The sequence below is a fragment of the Aquarana catesbeiana genome, linkage group LG09 (assembly GCF_042186555.1).
Source record: "Aquarana catesbeiana isolate 2022-GZ linkage group LG09, ASM4218655v1, whole genome shotgun sequence".
NCBI classification, from domain to species: domain Eukaryota; kingdom Metazoa; phylum Chordata; class Amphibia; order Anura; family Ranidae; genus Aquarana; species Aquarana catesbeiana.
The window spans coordinates 207,672,051-207,686,402 of record NC_133332.1 but is presented as its reverse complement, the minus strand read 5'-3'; positions in this window follow the sequence as shown (position 1 = coordinate 207,686,402).

Here is a 14,352-nt window from a genome sequence, read left to right as displayed (position 1 = left end):
GTCTAGCACTGGCCCTGCATTCAGGTATAGTTGCATAGAACTCTACATGGTTTTTTTTTTTTTTTTTTTTTGTGAAGCACATGATTTGAGCTGGAGCTGGCTTCAAAAAAGTTAGGGTCGTGTGCAGAGCACTGTGCCTAGAGCTCACCCACTTGTGACAATAGCGAATCAGCATCTCCTCCCGGTCAATCAGGACAGGTCCTGAGACCTGATTGGCCAGGAGGAGAAGTGACTGGATTGGCCGGGAGGAGAAGCCGGGGAAGCCACCTGCGACCTGGATGGGGTAAGTGTGGGGCTGGCGGGCTTGCAAGCAGGGCTGGTGAGTGGGCAAGTGTGGCTGGCGAGCAAGTGAGCGGGAAGGTAAACGGAGGGGGTGTGTGTGGTTGAAAAAAAAAATGGAGCACCAGCTGCCACTGTATAGTTCAGAAGTCAGTCTCTGTTTCACAGATGTGGCTTTAAGAACACACTCTCTGTCCTGGGTGAAGAGGTGAGCGAGAATTTGCACCTGGCTGAACCTTAGAATATAGCCTACTAGACACTGGAGACAATTGAGGCATTTGTAAAAAATTTCTGGACGTATGGCCCAATTAGAATAGATTGGGTTTAAATATCTCCCTTGCCTCTGAAGCCCGATCCACAGTTGGCTCGTGTTCCAGAGACTACTGACAGGTGATAAGACACCTCCTCACCATCTGTTTTTAACCCCATTTTTGCAGACAAACGAGCTGCAGCATTGTATGTCGTTGGGCAGGTTTGCAACGCTTCCCCACTGTTTTGAATGTGCAGCATTTAGTGGATTTGCTGCCCGCCGATCGCTACAAGTTGAGTTGACTTTGCCATGGGTCGATGCACTGTGGGCACGGCATGTAAACATCCATGTCGGCTGCCCCATTGCAGCTTAAGGGGGGAGTGTTGGTGGTATGTGGTTGGCGGATGGCAAAAATGCGGCTCAACAGCACATTTTTTGCCATCCTTCAACCACAAGTCTAAATGAGGCCTTAGGGTATTTGGCACCAGGTTCCCAAATAAAAACACAAGGATGGGCTGTAATAGTAAATGTGCATATTTACGTGTTTTCATGCATATGCATAAACACACGTAAAAATAATTTTTTTGGATTGTGTCATACAATATCTCACAAAAGTGAGTACACCCCCTCACATTTTTGTAAATATTTTATTATATCTTGTGAAGTGACAACACTGAAGAAATGTCACTCTGCTACAATGTAAAGTAGTGAGTGTAGAGCTTGTATAACAGTGTAAATTTGCTGTCCCCTCAAAATAACTCACACAGCCATTAATGTCTAAACCGCTGGCAACAAAAGTGAGTACACCCCTAAGTGAAAATGTCCAAAATGGTCCCAATTAGCCATTTTCCCTCCCCGGTGTCATGTGACTCCTTAGTGTTACAAGGTCACAGATGTGAATGGGGAGCAGGTGTGTTAAATTTGGTGTTATCGCTCTCACTCTCTCATACTGGTCACTGGAAGTTTAACATGGCACCCCATGGCAAAGAACTCTCTGAGGATCTGAAAAAAAAATGGTTGCTCTTCATAAAGATGGCCTAGGCTATAAGACGATTGCCAAGACCCTGAAACTGAGCTGCAGCTTGGTGGCCAAGACCATACAGCGGTATAACAGGACAGGTTCCACTCAGAACAGGCCTCGCCATGGTGGACCAAAGAAGTTAAGTGCACATGCTCAGCGTCATATCCAGAGGTTGTCTTTGGGAAATAGATGTATGAGGGCTGCCAGCATTGCTGCAGAGGTTGAAGGGGTGGGGGCCTGGGGGGTCAGCCTGTCAGTGCTCGGACCATACGCCACCCACTGCATCAAATTGGTCTGCATGGCTTTCATCCCAGAAGGAAGCCTCTTCTAAAGTTGATGCACAAGAAAGCCGCAAACCATTTGCTGAAGACAAGCAGACTAACGACATGTATTACTGGAATCATGCCCTGTGGTCTGATGAGACCAAGATAAACGGATTTGGCTCAGATGGTGTTAAGCGTTTGTGGGGGCAACCAGGTGAGGAGTACAAAGACAAGTGTGTCTTGCCTACAGTCAAGCATGGTGGTGAGAGTGTCATGGTCTGGGGCTGCATGAGTGCTGCCGTCACTGGGGAGCTACAGTTCATTGAGGGAACCATGAATGCCAACATGTACTGTGACATACTGAAGCAGAGCATGATCCCCTCCCTTTGGAGACTGGGCCGCAGGGCAGTATTCCAACATGATAACAACCCCAAACACACCTCCAAGACGACCACTGCCTTGCTAAAGAAGCTGAGCGTAAATGTGATGGACTGGCCAAGCATGTCTTCAGACCTAAACCCTATTGAGCATCTGTGGGGCATTCTCAAACGGAAGGTGGAGGAGCGCATGGTCTCTAACATCCACCAGCTCCGTGATGTCGTCATGGAGGAGTGGAAGAGGACTCCAGTGGCAACCTGTAAAGCTCTGGTGAACTCCATGCCCAAGAGCATTAAGGCAGTGCTGGAAAATAATGGTGGCCAACCAAATTGACACTTTGGGCCCAATTTGGACATTTTCACTCATATTGAACTTCCAGTGACCAGTAGCTTTCCATTATTTTGCACAGGTGATTTGATCAGTTTCACTGCCTTAGTAATTACCACAGCCGTTTCTGAGGGAAATCCAGAAAACATGACCTGTTGGGGGTACTTGAGGACTGGAGTTGATAAACATTGCTGTAAATGATAACTATCACAGTTGCTTGTGGTCAAGCTATCAAATGGCTGGTATCATAACAGTAACATGTGCATCACCATGACAACTGCAGGTTAAACAGGGGCTAAGATGGCAGCTTCCTTGACTGTAAAGTATAGGAGGGTTTATTTCCGCTTTAAAATGTCCTGCACCAAATTCATGAAAGCCCTGCGACTGTTTTGATAAGAGTTCTGACGTGTAATACAGATTCAGGTAGTTCCTATTTGTGTCTCTTTGAGAATCTATTGCTATGGTGCAGGGGTTAGTAAAATCAGAATGTAGCGGGTGGGGCAAAGAGATTAGATAATGAAAGAGAGAAATAGACAACATTGGGTAGTGCAAGGGGTTGCATAATGGAAGGGATCAGCCAGATTGGAATGTGATCAGATATTGACAACCATGTTCCATCCACTTTAACTGGAGAATGCTCCTAGTGCACACAAGCCACCGGTGACAATTTTTACACACTGATGGAAACAGCCACCAGGGTAGCACCATGCAATCAATAAGGTTAATGAGTGGAGCCATGGTTTAGGATGAGATGACAGCTCTGCTGTATTGTTTCCAAACACCACAAGTCTATTCTCCATAGTGAGTGCTCGGCTTCCAGCAACATAATGAACTGGTCTTTAATCTGACAAACGAAGAATTGTAATTAGCAGTCAACAAAAAGTGCTGTAAAGGATGGAGGGGGGAGAGGGGAAGCAGGTGAGAGAACCAGCTGTAGGTAATTAAAATACTTCTTTTTATAGTTTCCCTCTTCCGTTTTCCTGAGCGTTTCACATTTGTATTTGCTGGTTGCAGACAACGGATTAGAATGTAATTGGGTGCAATAAGATCTCTGCTTTGTCTAATGACTGCTACATGTAAAAACATACAAAAAATCAAAAATCTAATTTCAGCACACCCTTTGGTGCTTAAAAGAAAAGTATGTTTTTGTTTTGTTTTTTTTTATGCCGCGTACATATGAGCGGACTTTACGGCAGACTTTGACGGGATTTCGTCTGACAATTCGATCGTGTGTGGGCTCCAGCGGACTTTGTTTTCTCAAAAGTTGGACGGACTTAGATTTGAAACATGTTTCAAATCTATCCGACGGACTTGAGTCCGGTCGAAAAGTCCGCTCGTCTGTATGCTAGTTCGACGGACAAAAAGCCACGCTAGGGCAGCTATTGGCTACTGGCTATGAACTTCCTTATTTTAGCCCAGTCGTACGTCATCACGTATGAATTCGACGGACTTTGGTTGATTGTGTGTAGGCAAGTCCGTTCATTCAGAAAGTCAGTCGTAAAGTCCGTCGAAAAGTCCGCCAGGCAAAGTCTGCCGTAAAGTCCGCTCGTGTGTACGCGGCATTAGAGTCATACTTACCTAGGTGGATGCAGCATCAGACTGATGCTGCAGCTGTCCCCTGGCTTCTCTGCACTGAGAACCAAGCCACCAAACATTGCCAATGGCTTGGTTCTCACTCCTCCCCGAGCGGAGAGCTGCTGCCTGTCAGTCAGCATCTCTCCTGCTCTAATCCTCCACGCTCATTAGAGCGCTGAGCTGTGCGGGGAGCGACTGTCTTAGCGGCTCGCCATCAATCAAGGCACCTGGCGGATCCAGGCTTCCTAAGCGGAATACAGACTTTAGACGGCTCTCTGCTGAAAACAGGTCAAAGGAGTGCAAAACGAATTGCACTCCTGTGACCCTTAGGAGCAGTCCAGCCTAAAAAGCTCAGGCTGGACTTCTCCTTTAAAGTGGAAGTAAGTAAGTTTAAAGCGATATTAAATAAATAAATAGATTTAACTAAAGTAACAAACACGTTATACTTACATTGTTTGTGCAATGGTTTTGCACAAAGCAGCCCCAACCCTCTTTTCTGGGTTACCCGACCTGCTCCAGACCCCTGCTCTGCAGCAAGTACCCCCAACGAAAGCCACTTTCTCTGGGGGCACCCGTGCATGCTCGTTTTCCAGCTGCCCAGTCTGTGTCTATTGACACAGACCGGGCAACTCGGCCCCACCTCCTGCTCCCTCTTCACATCATTTGATTGATAGTGGGAGCCAATGGCTGCCGCTACTATCAATCTGTCCGATGAGGGAGACAGTGGCGAGAGCCATTGCTCTCATGCACATCGCTGGGTCGGATTGGGCCCAGGTAAGACTAAGGGGGGGGGGGGGCAGGGGGGCTTCTGCGGCACAGAAGGTTTTTTATACCCTAAAGGGGATGTAAAGATTCATTTTTTTCTAATAAAAATAACAAACATGTTATACTTACCTGCTCTATGCAAGGGTTCCTCCTTTTCTGGGGTGCCCCGCTGACACTTCTGGCTCCTCCCCTTCATCAAGTGCCCCCACGGAAAGCAGTCCCGCTCCTGCGTTCATTGACACAGACAGTGAGACTCGGGCCCCACCCCCAGCACCCATGTTATTGGATTTGATTGACAGCAGCGAGAGCCAATGGCTCTCGCTGCTATCTATCTGTCCAATGAGGAGAGAGACAGTGGCTGGAGCCGCTGGGCTCATCGCTGGATCGGATCGGGCTCAGGTAAGAAAAAGGGGGCGTCTGGGGACAGCTGCAGCAAAGAAGGTTTTTCACTTTAAAACTTCTCCCCCATTGTAAGCCCTATACTAACTACCCTGTAGAAGGAAAATGTTTATGCTTACCTATCCCTGGGGTGCTCCAGTCTGGTTACATGATAGTCTCCTAGCGGAAACTTCAGGAGTAAGGGGGGACAGCAGACAACCGATGCCCCATATTACACCTATGGGTGATGTTATCACTGCTACCTGCTCTCCCTTGAAACTGGTCGCTAGGGGGACCACATGACTGGACACCCAAGGAATTGGTAAGTATACACATCTTTTCTTTACACCAGAGGTGTCCAACCCATGGCCCGCAGGCCACATGCGGGCAAAGAGGGCTTTGCATGCAGCCCAACATAAAATTGAAAAATTTTCTGCTGTGAATGTTCAGGACTGGAGAAATGCAGGGGATGCCGGGTTTGGCATAAGGCCTGCACAGACAAGCAGGGTCCAGGAATGTCTGAAGGGATGCCGTGTCTGCAGTAGCATCGGCGGCACATGCAGGGACTCCCGCTAGCTAGTGCCAGCCAAGTAAGTGCAGCATGGCCAGATCTAACAGGGGCTGCTCCTCCAGATTTCAACCGAGCCCCCCCAAAGCCCCCGCCTTCAACTTCCCTTCTACCCCTCTCACACTGTGCCTAGCCGTCTCCCCTCCGTGGACTGTAGACTAACAGCTTGAACACACATAGTTGAAATTTTAACATCTGCCCGACTTTTTCTGCTCACCAGCTATCCTTGGGCCCAGTGGCGGCCCGTCCATAGGGGGCACATGGGTGCCGCCCCCCTCCCCCTCCAGGCAGTCACAAAAAAAATTAAACATTTTTAAAACTGGCCCTTTAAAAAAAAAAATAGAAAAAAGGTCCTTAAGTGCACTGTGTTCAGACGCCGGACACAGTGCACTTATGGGAAGCTCCACGTCTATGCAATCACGAGATTGCAGATGTGGCGCTGCATTTAGCCTGCCTTGCTGCGCTTTCTGAAGTGCCGAGTAGCTTCCGCCCGCATGTATTACTACGGCCGGGCGGTTTGATTGACATCTGAGTTTGATGTCACTTCCTGTTTTCTCTCTCCCATTGCGCCTGGGAGAGAGGAAACAGGAAGTATGAGAGGAGCGGACCTCTCCATCGCCGCTGGAAGGAGATACCGCTGGAGAGGACAACACACAGCAAGGTAAGTAACGGGGGTTTGATGTGACACAGGCGGCTGCTTTATTTGGTGGTGACACAGGCTGCTGCATGGTGACACAGGCTGCTGCGTTTGGTGGTGACACAGGCTGCTGCGTTTGGTGGGAAAAAGGCTGCTGCGTTTGGTGGGAAAAAGGCTGCTGCGTTTGGTGGGACAAAGGCTGCTGTATTTGGTGGTGACACCAATGCTGTATCCTGGCCTAGGCCAACAAGGCCCAGGCCTAGGGCAGCACTTTGCAGGGGGGCAGCACAGAAAGAGATCCCACTGGCCGCACCAGTCTTATGGGGCGGACTGGGCTGAGAGGCAAATTAGTCTAGCGCCCCCATAAAGCAGCCGCACTGCTTCCAGTATGCAGGCGGCCGGCATTCCGCAACTGTTGGGGGAGGGGGGGGCACTTCTAATTTTCACTGTCTAATCATCCTGGACCACAAACCTTCCTCACTGTGCTATGTTTTCTGCTGCCCCATTGGCATGGTTATATCTTCTTAGTCCTCTCCATAAAATGATCAGAAATTTTTGTAGAACTATAGGCAACACTTTTTTTGGGGAGGGTTATAACCTCTGTCAGTTTATTTTTACCATCCCTGTCCCATTGCAGAGATTTCCCTTCACTTCCTGCCCCATAGCCACACAGGAAGTAACAGGAAATCTATGCAAATTAAGGGAATCCATTCCCCCCAGGCTCTCAGAACTAGTGTCCCCAATTGAAAATTTCAGGGCAGCTCTTAAACAGCAAGGGGTGTGGCCTTGACAGGAAGGGGTGGATCATATTTAATTTAGGGGGTACACGAGTCAGGCCTAGGGCAGCACAAAACCTAAATACACTACTGGGTGACACAGGCTGCTGCATTTGGTGGGGACACGGGCTGCTGCATTTGGTGGGGACACGGGCTGCTGCATTTGGTGGGGACACGGGCTACTGCATTTGGTGGGGACACGGGCTGCTGCATTTGGTGGGGACACGGGCTGCTGCATTTGGTGGGGACACGGGCTGCTGCATTTGGTGGGGACACGGGCTGCTGCATTTGGTGGGGACACGGGCTGCTGCATTTGGTGGGGACACGGGCTGCTGCATTTGGTGGGACACAGGCTGCTGCATTTGGTGAGAAACAAACAAATGACCCCTCCCCCCACCTATAACTGGCCTTCACAGCAAGGAGCACATGGAAGAGCTATCACATGAAAGACAAAAACAGAACATTCCATAGCTCAACACACCAACCAGTCTGCCAACCGACCAAATTAACCTGTCCAACAGTCTGCGTTAAAAACAGGGGTTTAGTTAGCACACATTTGCAAATGCATGCATAAGCTGCAAGGCCTCTTCATGGCACCCTGTGTATGCTTGCAGTCCTAACGCTACTAAATTTATAAGCGTCTCCACAATGGAAGCACAAATGGATAGATGAGGGGCAGGTGGGCCTGGAGGCTTCCATTGTGGAGACGCTTATAAATTTAGTAGTGTTAGGTTTGCAAATGTGTGCTAACTAAACCCCTGTTTTTAATGCAGACTGTTGGACAGGTTAATTTGGTCCGTTGGCAGACTGGTTGGTGTGTTGAGCTATGGAATGTTCTGTTTTTGTCTTGCATTTGGTGAGACTCAGGCAGGCTGTATTTGGTGGGACACATGCTGCTGCATTTGATGGGACACATGCTGGCTGCATTTGGTGGGACACAGGCTGGCTGCATTTGGTGGGACACAGGCTGGCTGCATTTGGTGGGACACAGGCTGGCTGCATTTGGTGGGACACAGGCTGGCTGCATTTGGTGGGACACAGGCTGGCTGCATTTGGTGGGACACAGGCTGGCTGCATTTGGTGGGACACAGGCTGGCTGCATTTGGTGGGACACAGGCTGGCTGCATTTGGTGGGACACAGGCTGGCTGCATTTGGTGGGACAAAGGCTGGCTGCATTTGGTGGGACACAGGCTGGCTGCATTTGGTGGGACACAGGCTGGCTGCATTTGGTGGGACACAGGCTGGCTGCATTTGGTGGGACACAGGCTGGCTGCATTTGGTGGGACACAGGCTGGCTGCATTTGGTGGGACACAGGCTGCTGTATTTGGTGGAGAACAGGCTGCATTTGGTGGGACACAGGCTGCATTTTAGTGACACAGGCTGCATTTTATGTGACGCAGGCTGCATGTAAGGAGGGACTCCGCTGGGGGCACCTGATGTAAGGACGGACTCCGCTGGGGACACCTGATGGCATCTGGTGGCAGGCGACGTGGCTAGTGACACGCTCAGGGCTCCCACTGATTCTGCATTATGGTGAGTTGAATGATTTCATTTTATATAATAATGTAATTATAGAAATAATGCGCTTCAACCATCCAGCACCATAACAACCATGGTGCCGGGATGATTGAAGTGCTAACACCAGGTGTTTGGAATATCTTTTTCTGCTGATTGTTAAACTTTCCAGAATACACATATTTCTATTGTTGTGTAGGATCTGGGCCTGCTGTCCCTCCATCCCTCTCTCCCTCCATCCCTCGTTCATTTCAGACGCTAACCACACCACCTTAGAGCCACGCCCACTATTTTGCTGAAACCACGCCCATTTTCACCAAGTGGGAGGGGTCAAAAAGGAAGGGCGGGGTCTGGCGCCCCCCATCCTAAAACTTCACCAGCCGCCACTGCTTGGGCCTCATTCACACTTTACGATTTTGAATTAGGGGCAGAATCGCTGCCATTTTGCCTGGGATTCCAAATTGCGCTGCAATTGTGGCAAAACTCACCTTGCATGTTCAGTGCCATTCATTGTGGTGATTGTGGCAAAAGCATTGCAGAAAGTTTGTTGCCCAAAAAGGAGCATGAGCTTCTTTTGGGCAAGAGCTTTGCGTGATGCATTTTGCTGCGATTGACGCACGAAAATTGTGGCAAAATTGCACCACGTTTAATGTGCCATTAGGAATGAATGGCACCCAAAGATGCGTGGTGCATTTATCAGTGCAATTTGGAATCGCATGCATAATTTCAGCGATTCTGCCTGCTATTCAAAATCACGAAGTGTGAATGGGGCCTTATTGTTAGTTTTTTTTATATGCGGCCCAAGACAATTCCTGTTCTTCCAATGTGGCCCATGAGAGTCAAAATGTTGGACACGCCTGCTTTATAGGGTAGTTAGTATAGGGCTTAGACAGAGGAGTTCAGCTTAGTTCAGTTTTGGCCAGACATTCACTTTAAGGCCTTAAAGTGGATGTAAACCCTCTCCTATACCCAGTGAAGTAAACAGCCTCAGATGATACACAGAGATGAAACAAATCTCCTTACATAAGTTTTACATGTATATCTGCTGTCTTCAGCTTTCTACATTCTTTCTACATTCTTTAGAAAGTGGTAAAAATCTTTCTTCCTGTTCAGCAGTGGGTGTGGAGTCTGGGCATACACTTTGTGACAGCTGATTGGAGGAAAGGCACACCCCCCCTCCACATAGGCAGAGGAAGAAAGAAACTTGCAGAGCTGTACTGTGAATAGACCAGCTCTCTGCTTACAGTATCTATCGCTAAGCACCCTCCCCGGCTACTTTTATCTCCTGTGTCCAAGAGCTTGTCAGTAGTTATCATGCTGATAACAGGAACGGAGCAGCAGAAAGACACAGGACTTAGAGCTTTGGAGAGAGATAAGTAAACACTACAGATATATGTGCCTGGGTAAGATTTCATGTATGGGGTTTACAACCACTTTAAGGGCCGCTTTCAAATGAGGCTGTTGTAATTATATGTGGGGGTTCCTTGATATTAGCTTTGGAAGCAATGAGGGTCTGGCAGCTTCTGCATGCAAGCGCTCATAGAGACGTTCTGCATCCAGGGGCCTCAGATGAGTAGTTGCATGCGAGCAGTGGCAGCACTGGCTTTATATTTGTACAATCGCCAACAAGAATCTACAGATTTTTGCTGGAGACTGCCCCTGGCCGCAGATAATCTGTTGTATGAATGTAGCTATAAGCCGACCAAGGAAAGATCGAAATGATTGCTGAACCAGCCGAATTTCAATCTCTATGGAGCCGGTTCACATATCTCTGCTGCTTCTCCGGTGCGAATTTGCACAGGATGCCTGTGCGTCCTTTGGTCCGTTTCAGGCCTGAATTCAGCACAAAATTCGGGCTGAAATCGGACCTGAAACAATGAACCAGGATGCACCGGACCCCTTGCTGGGAGCCGCAGGCAGCGATGGTGTGAACCCAGCCTAAAGTTCTTTAGGTCTATAACCCGAAGTAAGGTCAGATTGAGCAACTGCCATGTTAGGTCTTTGGGTATTTTTAGCAACGCATCGATGTGATAAAAAGGCAGGTTTGATGCATTTGTCTTCCACTAGATGGAAACCCACAGGTGCCGTTAATGTGTTTTATATGAATATGCATGAAGCAGAGTGACCTAAATGAACAGATTTACATATGTAATATGCAGATGAAGTCACCGCTCTTAGATTAGAAAGATTGTGTTTTCTCTGTGAAAATCTCTATTTTTAAAGAACAACTCTGCTGTAAGCAAAACCATGGCAGACTAAGATCTACATATTATCTATTCCGTTAGAAACCTTACCTCTCTGGGTTTTTACAAACACTGGAAATCCAGCACTTTCTTCAGTGTGATCATATTATACAAAAGCACCACAATTTGATACTATCTGGAATACATCAAAATTTTCATTTAAAAAAGAAGTATAGAGTTTGAAAAAAAAATACATACTTACCTAAGTGGATGCAGCATCTGTCCCCCACCGCCTCTAAGATTGAGAACTGAGCGGTCAAAGAACGTCCCGGAGCAAGGGAACCTTAGTGGAGGGGCCACGTGACTGGGGGACGCTGGGGAAAGATGCACCAGGAAGTGGGTGCAGGAAGAGGCAGGGACAGTGTGGACACAGGGCGGTGCTAACCAGCACGCTCTGTGTCTATTAGTGGGGCGGGGGGGTGGAGCCAGTCATTCGGCATGTGAAGTCTACATAGCTGCCAACATTGTAAAAAAAATTTTAGGGACACTTTTTTGTAAGCGGAGTCGCATTATAATTAGGAAGCAGGGCATGCGTTTGTAGGCATGGCATAGAAAAAATAAAAATGTGGCGCATGGTTTACGCAAAATAGTGGACGTGGCTTAAATGGGCGTCGCTCAAAGGGGGTATGGTTAGAGTCTGAGATGAATGAGGGATGGAGAGGGAAAGGGAAAGGGAAAGGGGGAAAGGGGGAGAGAGGGAGATGGATGGAGGGACAGCAACCCCAGATCCACCACAATAGAAATATGTGTATTCCAGAGTTTAACAATCAGCAGATAAAGATACTCCAAACACTGGGTGTTAGCGCTTCAATCAACCCGGCACCATGGTTATTATGGTGTCAGGATGATTGAAGAGCATTATTTCTATTATTACATTGTAATATGAAATTAAATCATTCAACTCACCATAATGCAGAATCAGTGGGACCCCTGAGCGTGTCACCTGCCACATCGCCTGCCACCAGCAGAGTCCGTCCTTGCATCAGGTGTCCCCAGCAGAGTCTGTCCTTGCATCAGGTGTCCCCAGCAGAGTCCGTCCTTGCATCAGGGCGGGTGATCTGTCTATCAAAGTTCCTCAGACAAGGGGGAGGAGCTGTACGTGACGGCACGCGGCGGGGAACACACATCTATTGAAATGAAAGCTGTGATGTTCCCGGAGCTGTAATCAACCATGCGGTGGCTCTCCTCTCTCTTCTGCGCTATAGGACACTCCCGTGATGGGCGGCACCAGGGGCAGGGGGCGGAGCCCCACCCCATTTTCGGATCCATTATCGGCCATTTTTCTCTTTCGGCAAATTGCAGAAAAGGCCATTTTCGGACGATATGTTTCGGCGGCTGAAATTTCGGTGCATCCCTACCCACTACACTACAATACACTGATTACTACAATACCCACTACACTACAACAGCCACTACACTACACTACACTGATTACTACAACACACACTACACTACACTACACTGATTACTACAACACCCACTACACTACAACAGCCACTACACTACACTACACTGATTACTACAACACCCACTACCCTACGCTTATTACTACAACACCCACTATACTACACTAATTACTACAATACCCACTACACTAACCACTGCCTGGTGGAGCATGGAAGGGCACCAGCGACATGCTGGGGAGGATGGAAACCCAGTCTGGAGGTCACGTGTAGCAGCCGTGTCCAGAAGATCATGCCGGTTGTAGTAACTGCGGTGCGGGAGGATGTGGGGCCGACCTAGGCCAAGCTGGGGAGTCTTGTCTACGGAAAGGCCGGGGAGAGCCAGGACCATCAGTGTTGGAAGGACCAGGGCTCCCCAGCCAGCAGTCACTTATTGCTCCACGGGAGCGGAGGGTTGGCCTCGGCTGATCTCTTCCTGTTGTGTTCAGTGGAGAGGGGGAGGGGTCTCCAATCCCTGCAGCCACTGAAGAGAGAAGCCGATTGGCTGCCCTCTCCTCTCCACTGAACGCAAGGGGAATCAATACTCGTGGCAACGGCGGCAGCCATCTTCGTGTAGCCTGCTGCCGGTTTTAGCCAAAAACATTCCCGATTTACCTGCAAAATCCCGGGAAAATAATTGGTACAAGCTATTTTTAGCACCGCATTACCGTTGTTTTAGCGGAGCTATTCGCCCCGCTAGCGGGTGAAAAGAGGTTAAACCCCCCCACAAAACGCCACTGGAGAGCAGAACACCGCTCCTTCACAATGCTCCTGCAAAGAAGCTGCTGCCAGGACTTTTTCTGATGCCCTGCCAGTGCGCCGCTCCGGTGTGAAAGCCCTTGGGCTTTTAGACTGGAGTGAATGGAGCAGCTGTTTTCGAACGGTTTGCAGGCGCCCGAGGGCTTTCACACTGGAGTGGTGCGCTGGCAGGGCATCAGAAAAAGTCCTGCCAGCAGCTTCTTTGGAGCAGTGAACTCACCGCTCCTCCACCGCTGCTACCCATTGAAATCAATGGGGCAGTGCTGCGATACCGCCGGTAAAACGCCGCTCAGGCGGCATTTTGCGGGCGGATTTAACCCCTTTTCGTCCGTTAACGGGGCGAAAAAAACTACGGTAAAGCGGCGCTAAAAATAGCGCCGCTTTACCACTGACGCCCTGGGCGGCTCAGTGTGAAAGGGCTCTTAGTTTGTTTGTCAAGTCAATCTAAATCTGCTAGATCATCTAACATTACCCTCTCCCCAGATGACTATACTGCTGTTCAAAGGTATCCGTGTTGCTTATCCATCCAGAACGGAGACATCCTAAATTAGGAAGTGTGACACTGGCTGAATCACTAGGTAAAGAATGGAAAAAAAAGCCTAATAAAAGGTAGAATAATACAGCAACTACATTTAAAGATTGGTAAGCTGAAATATATTACATTTTTATGGGCTTTGGGGTTTAATACCTCATTCATGTTTTCCTCTGAAGGACAGAGGAAAACACCAATATGACTTTGATCTACAGTAAGTAACCCTAGTTATTTCAACTTCAGTTGTTTTAATGGGGTCTTATCCCTTCCTGAGACCTCTATGCCTGGCCTGAATGTATCAGAGACAATCACTGCAGACAATCGTTATCAGATAGCTGAACTCACCAAACACTTGGCATCCACAAATACCTTTATTGCACACAGAGGGTAGAGGCAAGCAATATGATGTGGTAGATGTTGGCATCAAAGTGTTTAGAATATATTTCCTCTGTTATGTTATGATACTTTTATTATAATTTTTTCAGTTTGTTGTTTTAGTATGTTTTACTGCAGTTAAATATTGCTAGTAATATAAAGCTACCACTGCTTATATGCTGGTATATGCTGGTAGTGGAATTGTGTAAATGTAATAGATTTTACCATAACTCACCAAGTACGGTGCAGTGCATTGCTATTCATTTT